Here is a 9,144-nt window from a genome sequence, read left to right as displayed (position 1 = left end):
TCAATTTTAAACAAATCACTCTTTATTATCACGGCCCGGAGAGGTTCACAAACTCAATCCAAGCTTGATGAAAAGGGCGTTCCCTTTCAGTCCTTATATACTGCTATACAATCAAGTCATATCAGCAAGATTTACATTATTCATTATTAACGTTGGTTCCTGCATGTGACTGATACCTCACGAGGCTGAGATACTCCTTTTGTCCCACAGAACAATGTTCTGGGCCGTACTGCTAAATTGCTTATGGTTTACTCCCATCTACAATCAGTGTGTACAATCAGTCAGTCACTCGCATGAACCAAACCAAGACATGTAATTACAGAGCAGCATTAATCTAAACACACAATCTGATACACAGAGAGAAAAATGTCCCATCACAATGTTAATGTAGATTTCATTTTTTATTTTATTTAATAAACAAGAATCTTTACGGGTGCCAATAAATGAAAGCTAAAGTTTTTTTTTTTTGTTAAACAAAATATTTTTCTCTGAGCAATTGTATTTGTATAAAACACAATTTCCCCAAAAAATGTCAGCATACAATATTCAGCTCAGTACTTGTATTGTTGATCTTAAACACATCTTTATCAAGAGTGTTAATAATTTTGGAGGTGGTTATTCCGGAGATTTAACTGGTCTTAACAACGTTAGGTCTTCTCCCCTCCTGTGTGTGTTCTGTCAAACTTTTTCCACATTGGGAGCATTGGAATGGCTTCTCTCGTGTGTGTGTCATTTCATGCTTTTTCAGTATCCCTAAATAGGTAAAACTCTTTTCACACAGGGAGCAGTGGAAAGGCTTCTCTCCTGTGTGTATTCTCGCATGCATTTTCAGGTTCCCTAACTTGTTATAACTCTTTTTACATTGAGAACATTGGAAAGGCTTATCTCCGGTGTGTGTTCTCTCATGCTCTTTCAGATGTGATGACTGGACAAATCTCTGGCCACACTGAGAGCATTGAAAAGGCCTCTCTACAGTGTGTGTTCTTTCATGCACTTTTAGATACCCTAAGTGTCCAAAACCCATTCCACACTGGGAGCAATGATAAGGCTTCTCCCCTGTGTGCGTTCTCTTATGTTCTTTCAGGTGCTTTAACCTGAAAAATATCTTTCCACACTGTGAGCAGTGGTGTCGCCTCACTGGTTTGGACGTCTCTGGATCTGGTTCTCCTGAAGGACTCTTTCCTCTGTCAGAGTGACAGTCTGATATCGCTCCTGTCAAAGAAAAAACAGAGTATTTGGTTAAACAGCGAGACCTGAATAAAATCTCCACATGATTAAACTGTCTTCCTATGAGGTTTAATCCAGACTAGATCCTTCAATATAAAATCATTAGTTTGGATCCTGGGTGCTGATTGGTTGACAGGTGTTAGTTATTTACGATAATAAATAACAGTTCCATTTGAATTATCCATGTACATCCACTGTCCCACAGCCCAGCAAGGTAATTCATCAAAAAAATCTCCACTGTCCCACAGCCCAGCCAGTAGGGTTGCAAAGGGTCGGAAACTTTCCGGAAATTTTTCATGGGAAGTTAAGCCTGGGAATTTCGCTTAAATTCATCAAAAAAAGTTAGCTTATAACAGTGAACCTTTTTTTTGTGGGATACACATAAGGCAATTCTAGGTCTTGTGGCATATTTTGGTTAAACTATCCCCAATTCAATGGAATTGCAACCCTCTGCATGCACAGCATTCTTCCATCACATGTACAGATGATTCTCAAGATCTTGCACACTAATGAGATGCTATTGAACCAACACTACTACACTGTCTGAGCCAAGGACTACATGCTTTCTGGTAAGTTTTGATTACAATACTGGGTGGGGTGAATATATTGTATATGACATACATGATTTTTTGGTAACTAGTAAATAGTAGCCTACAGCAAAGTGTGTTTAAATAATTTTTAACTTGTTAATTTCTGCTAGTTAGTTTTTGCTACCATGTGGGTTTTAGCTTGCTTGAGCCTGCTAACTGAGGAGTGTTAACTCACCTGTATCCATACATGTTTCATTTTAAAACATTTATCTTACAAAGGAGTTGTTTAATCTAACTGCTTAACTACTTATCTGTACATGGAATTGTATATATCTTTTTTTTTTTTTTTTTTACACATTTTTTCTAATCTATACAGGAAAATGCCACGGGCACCATCTGATGTGTGCAGACATTTCACTGCAGCTAATGTAAAAGGAAAAGCCGTGTACATTTGCAAATACTGCGCCAAATCATATGTGAAGAATGCAACAATGACGCAAAATCATCTGGCCAAGTGCATAAAGTTCCCTCAGCGCTCACAACAAGCAACCTCTGACAAAAGTCCCTCTACTTCTATTCGAGGTGAAAATGTTGAATCAGACACCTTATCGATAGCAACAGCTCATGGTCCTCCTGGAATCAGAAGTTTTTTTGACTCAATGTAGGAATGTAGTCAGAAATGCCGATGAATGTCTTGCTCGAGCTGTGTATGCAACTGGTTCTCTGATGCTCACAGGCAATGTGTATTGGAAGAGATTTCTGAATGTTCTTCGCCCAGCATACACCCCTCCAACCAGCCATGCTTTTTCTACTCATTTACTGGATGTAGAGTTCAAGTGAAGGTCAAGCAAATCATAGAGAAAGCAGACTGTATTGCAATCATCTCTGATGGGTGGTCGAATGTTCGTGGGCAAGGAATAATTAACTACATCTCCACCCCTCAACCAGTATTCTACAAGAGCACAGACACAAGGGACAACAGACACACCGGTCTCTACATTGCAGATGAGCTGAAGGAAGTCATCAATGACCTTGGACCACAGAAGGTATTTGCCCTGGTGACAGACAATGCTGCGAACATGAAGGCTGCTTGGTCTAAAGTGGAGGAGTCCTACCCTCACATCACACCCATTGGCTGTGCTGCTCATGCATTGAATCTGCTCCTCAAAGACATCATGGCACTGAAAACAATGGATACACTCTACAAGAGAGCCATGGAAATGGTTAGGTATGTGAAGGGTCATCAAGTTATAGCAGCAATCTACCTCACCAAGCAAAGTGAGAAGAATAAGAGCACCACATTGAAGCTGCCCAGCAACACCCATTGGGTTGGTGTTGTCATCATGTTTGACAGTCTCCTGGAGGGGAAGGAGTCTCTCCAAGAAATGACCATATCACAGTCTGCCGATATGGACAGCCCCATCAAGAGGATCCTCCTGGATGATGTATTTTTGGAGAGAGTGGTAAGCAGCCTGAAACTCCTGAAACCTATAGCAGTAGCCATTGCACAGATTGAGGGAGACAATGCCATCCTGTCTGATGTTCAGACTGCTTGCAGATGTAAGAGAAGAAATCCGTACTGCCCTGCCCACTTCACTGTTGCTCCAAGCAGAGGAAACTGCCTGAAGCCCATACACGCCGCAGCGTACATGTTGGACCCAAGTATGCTGGCAAGAGCATCCTGCCTGGTGCAGAGATCAACAAGGCCTATGGTGTCATCACTACCGTGTCTCACCACCTTGGCCTGGATGAGGACAAGGTTCTTGGCAGTCTGGCGAAGTACACTTCCAAGCAAGGGCTTTGGGATGGAGATGCAATATGGCAGTCATGCTAACATATCTCATCAGCCACCTGGTGGAAGGGACTTTGTGGATCTGAGACTCTTTCCCCTGTTGCCTCGACCACCCTCCTAATCCCACCAACATCAACCGCCTCAGAGCACAACTGGTCCTTGTTTGGGAACACACACCAAAGCGCGCAACAGGCTGACCAATACAAGGGTTGAAAAATTGGTGGCCATCCGGGCAAATTTGAGGCTTTTTGAGCCTGACAACGAGCCATCCTCAACAAGGTTGGAAAGTGACAGTGAAGATGAGGCCTGAGAGTCTGATGTTCAAGAGGTGGACATTGAGGAGGTCCAGGGAGAAGACATGGAAGCCTGAGAGGAAGACAAGCAAAGCTTTAGTTTCTAGACTATCATTTCTAAGATGTATGTTGAAAACGTTTTTGGGAGATGCGATGGATCATTGGGGATCATTCAATATTCCCTTTCTTTTGTTCTTCAGTGAAATCATCCCATGTGAAGAGTCAACTCATTTAATTAAAGTTCAATTCGTAACTAAATAGTTTTTATTTTTTATTTTGGAAGGATTTAATAATTTACAATTATGTCTACTTATGATAAGGTAAAAGGTTTATGTTTCTGTCTCCATATGATATGGTAACTATATCAAATGCAAAAAGACATCTACATTTAAATGGTATTAATATTAATTTTCATATATTCCAGTTAATTCCCATATATTCCCATTAATTCCCACAGAAAGTTTCCCCCTCTGAATTTTCCCCAAAATGTGCAACCCTACCAGCAAGGTAATTCATCAACTGTATCTCCACTGTCCCACAGCCCAGCCAGGTAATTCATCAACTGAATCTCCACTGTCCCACAGCCCAGCCAGGTAATGCATCAACTGAATCTCCACTGTCCCACAGCCCAGCCAGGTAATGCATCAACTGAATCTCCACTGTCCCACAGCCCAGCCAGGTAATGCATCAACTGTATCTCCACTGTCCCACAGCCCAGCCAGGTAATTCATCAACTGTATCTCCACTGTCCCACAGCCCAGCCAGGTAATGCATCAACTGAATCTCCACTGTCCCACAGCCCAGCCATGTAATTCATCAACTGAATCTCCACTGTCCCACAGCCCAGCCATGTAATTCATCAACTGAATCTCCACTGTCCCACAGCCCAGCCAGGTAATTCATCAACTAATCTCCACTGGAAGAAAGAAATAGACATTCTTATCCCATGCCAGATAATAATAACCATTTTACTCAAACCTGTAAATGATCATGAATAACACGGTGTTTAGGGCTGTTTCCCGGCACTCCGCTTCGCAACATGCCTAAGAACAGCCCTTAGTGTTACTCACCATAATCCACAGGTTGTCGTGCCTTGATGCTTCAATTAAATAACTGGTGGCCAGTTCCTTTTACAACATTTCATCCAGATCAAAATAATCCTCGTCTTGATTCGGTTTTCTTCATCATTTGCAAATCAGACATGAGTTGGTGGTAATAACAGGTTATATGATGTGGTATCATAGATATTTTAAATCAGATCAGTCTGTCTTACCTTATATTAAAACAATGAAGGACCTAATGACCCCATTGAGATGATAAAAACACTAATGATTGTAGCGCTTCAAAACATGTTTTCAAAAATATATAATTTACTCATGGGTTGTCGAGTATAGAGTAAAGACTGAGCAAAGCACTACAGAAAGAGATTTGGAACAATATAATGTAATGTAATTTAATCCATTAACGTTTTGTTGGTTGACCCCATTCTTTTTGTAGCTTTAACAATTCCTAAAGTACAGAGCAACATAGTCAAGTGTAGAACGCTCTTTTAAAAAGCAGACATTAGTTCAACAACTGCAGAATTGTTTTTAAGATGGTACTTACTGGTGTTAATCAGATGTCCAGTGATCTCCCCCTCCACTCCAACATCTGCATCCTGCGCTTTCGCTTCCTCCTGTTTCACTCTGAAAGCTTCCTCTTCTTTCACTGTAACAGCCTCATCCTCTACTTCTTGTTTAACTGTAACAGCCTCACCCGCTACTTCTCTTTTGACGGTGACAGCCTCCTCTTCCTTCTCCTCTTTCACCGTCCAGCAGACCTCTTCTTTAGCAGGGGGAGAGTAGTCTAGAGAGCTCATGGTCGGGGATGTTAGCTAGCTAGTTAGCATTAATGACAAGTCAAGTGCTACTGCTAATTTAACCAGACAGCTAGTTGACTACTAGCAACGTAAAATTACATTAAATGCGACAATTAGCTAGCTATACGACACAAGTGTGTTTAAAACAGTGGCCAATACACACCGAAAGTGTAAAGTTTTAGCTATATTGGCTAGCAAGCTACCGTGGTTGATAACAAGATCAGCGTCCCGTTAGCAACACAAAAAAAGTACTTCCGGGTCACGGAATTCTGGAAGATTTTCTAAATAAATGTCCCACACGTAATAGTGGAAAGGTGTCAATGGCCTGTATTTATTAATTATATGATAAGTAATTGTCTAAACATTAACAATTATTTATATTTGTAACATTTGTAACATCTGCATTAAATATGGGTTTTAAACCATGTTCCAAGGTCAAATAAATGGCCACACATAAATGGCCATATTTCGTATTGTCTTTATAAAGCAAAACATATTGCGGGTGCCGCAGCAAAAGTATTGTAGAGAATACTCAGTAGGGTTTGTAGAATATATATACTGTATATTCCTCTAAAGCCCTAGACACCCTCTAAAGCTCTAGACACCACTTCCCTCCCTCCACTACACCACCCAAACCCCAACTAGCCTCTCTAATAAAGCCCTAGACACCACTTCCCTCCCTCCACTACACCACCCTAACCCCAACTAGCCTCTCTAACCCTCTAAAGCCCTTGACACCATGTCCCTCCCTCCACTACACCACCCAAACCCCAACTAGCCTCTCTAATAAAGCCCTAGACACCACTTCCCTCCCTCCACTACACCACCCAAACCCCAACTAGCCTCTCTAATAAAGCCCTAGACACCACTAACCTCCCTCCACTACCCCACCCAAACCCCAACCTGTCCAGTCTCTTCCTATCTACATCACAGTTCACAAAATATCAACACACACGCCACCGTTTTCCTCCACTAAACTCTCATCCCCACAGACCTGTTTCCTGTCTCCCTATCATCCACAACGTGGCGTTCAGACCTGTATAACCAAACCATATCTACTGCGTTCAGACCTGTATAACCAAACCATATCTACTGCGTTCAGACCCGTATAACCAAACCATATCTACTGCGTTCAGACCTGTATAACCAAACCATATCTACTGCGTTCAGACCTGTATAACCAAACCATATCTACTGCGGTCAGACCTGTATAACCAAACCATATCTACTGCGTCCAGACCCGTATAACCAAACCATATCTACTGCGTCCAGACCCGTATAACCAAACCATATCTACTGCGTCCAGACCCGTATAACCAAACCACAGCTACTGCGTTCAGACCCGTATAACCAAACCATATCTACTGCGTTCAGACCTGTATAACCAAACCATATCTACTGCGTTCAGACCTGTATAACCAAACTATATCTACTGCGTTCAGACCTGTATAACCAAACCACATCTACTGCGTTCAGACCCGTATAACCAAACCATATCTACTGCGTTCAGACCTATATAACCAAACCATATCTACTGCGTTCAGATCCGTATAACCAAACCGTATCTACTCGAAAAAACTTCCTCTCTCCTATATCCCATACTCCCCACCTCTTGCTTAACTGACCAGTGCAGGCGATAGTTTAAAGTTGAGCCACCTTTGTGTTAATGGTTACGCGACTTCAACTCAGAGTTGACCAGAGTGAGCTTCCAAACTCCTCTGTGTTCCATCCCCCCTCTGTGTTCCATCACCCTTCTGTAGTGTTCCACCAGCCCTCTGTAGTGCTCCAGGAGATTCCAAACTCCTCTGTGTGCTCCATCACCCCTCTTTAGTGTTCCAGGAGCTTCCAAACACCTCTATGTGTTCCATCACCCCTCTGTAGTGTTCCAGGAACTTCCAAACTCCTCTGTGTTCCATCACCCTTCTGTAGTGTTCCATCAGCCCTCTGTAGTGCTCCAGGAGATTCCAAACTCCTCTATGTGCTCCATCACCCCTCTGTAGTGTTCCAGGAGCTTCCAAACTCCTCTATGTGTTCCATCACCCCTCTGTAGTGCTCCATCTCTCCTCTGTAGTGTTCCAGGAGGTTCCAAACGCCTCTATGTGCTCCATCACCGCTCTGTAGTGTTCCAGGAGCTTCCAAACGCCTCTATGTGTTCCATCACCCCTCTGTAGTGTTCCAGGAGCTTCCAAACTCCTCTGTGTTCCATCACCCCTCTGTAGTGCTCCATCACCCCTCTGTAGTGCTCCAGGAACTTCTAAACTCCTCTGTGTTCCATCACCCCTCTGTAGGGTTCCAGGAGGTTCCAAACTCCTCTATGTGTTCCATCACCCCTCTGTAGTGCTCCATCTCTCCTCTGTAGTGTTCCAGGAGGTTCCAAACTCCTCTATGTGCTCCATCACCCCTCTATGTGCTCCATCACCCCTCTGTAGTGCTCCAGCAATGACACACAAAGCACAGGAGGCTGATGATGGGAGGACGGCTCATAATAATGTCTGGAATGAAGCAAATGGAATGGCATCAACACCTGGAAACACCTGGAAACACCTGGAAACCATGTGTTGGATGTATTTGATACCATTCCACCGATTCCACTCCAGTCATTACTATAAGCCCATCCTCCTCAATTAAGGTGCCACCAACCTCCTATGACGTACAGATACACATGTACAGACACAGCCAGAGTTTAAAAAAGGACCATTTATCACAGAGCGTATACATTAAAACTGTCATACTCCATATTCAGTCCATGTGTTGAAATAAAATAAAAACATGCACATTGAATTTTGAGTCTGGGAGTTTAATCAAATTACTATTGGCATTGACCCTCCTATTTTAGTCATATTACTCTACACTGACTCTCTTCCACAGGCTGGATGTACTCTACCCACACACTGGACTATACCCACACACTGGACTCTACCCACACACTGGACTCTACCCGCACACTGGACTCTACCCGCACACTGGACTCTACCCGCACACTGGACTCTACCCGCACACTGGACTCTACCCACACACTGGACTATAACCACACACTGGACTCTACCCACACACTGGACTATAACCACACACTGGACTCTACCCACACACTGGACTATAACCACACACTGGACTATAACCACACACTGGACTCTACCCACACACTGGACTCTACCCACACACTGGACTATAACCACACACTCACACATACTGCACTGACACTCCAACACACATGGACACAAACAAAACACATATTGACGCCACACACACATTCACATTCCTTCACATATGCTGCTGCTACTCTGTTTATCTATCTATCCATAGTCACTTTACCTCTACCTATATGTGCATATTACCACAATTACCACAACTTCCTTGTACCCCTACATATTGACTCAGTACTGGTACTCTTGTATATAGCCTTGTTATTTTGTGTTATTATTTTTCCTTTAGTTTATTTAGCAA

At 42.8% G+C, this 9,144-nt stretch overlaps 1 non-coding gene across 1 annotated transcript; it reads right to left on the bottom strand.

The window, feature by feature from the left end:
• LOC106564011 (uncharacterized) lies at positions 1 to 5,943 on the bottom strand. Its single transcript, XR_014382260.1, has 2 exons — positions 5,448 to 5,943; positions 1 to 1,212 (listed from the first exon to the last, which is right to left on the bottom strand). It is a non-coding gene; the product is annotated as an uncharacterized LOC106564011 (transcript).
• Positions 5,944 to 9,144: the final 3,201 nt, after the last annotated feature.

This window comes from Salmo salar, chromosome 02, assembly GCF_965601325.2.
Source record: "Salmo salar chromosome 02, fSalSal1, whole genome shotgun sequence".
Taxonomy (NCBI): domain Eukaryota; kingdom Metazoa; phylum Chordata; class Actinopteri; order Salmoniformes; family Salmonidae; genus Salmo; species Salmo salar.
The sequence above is the reverse complement of the archived record's forward strand: the minus strand, read 5'-3'. Positions and strand labels throughout refer to the sequence as shown.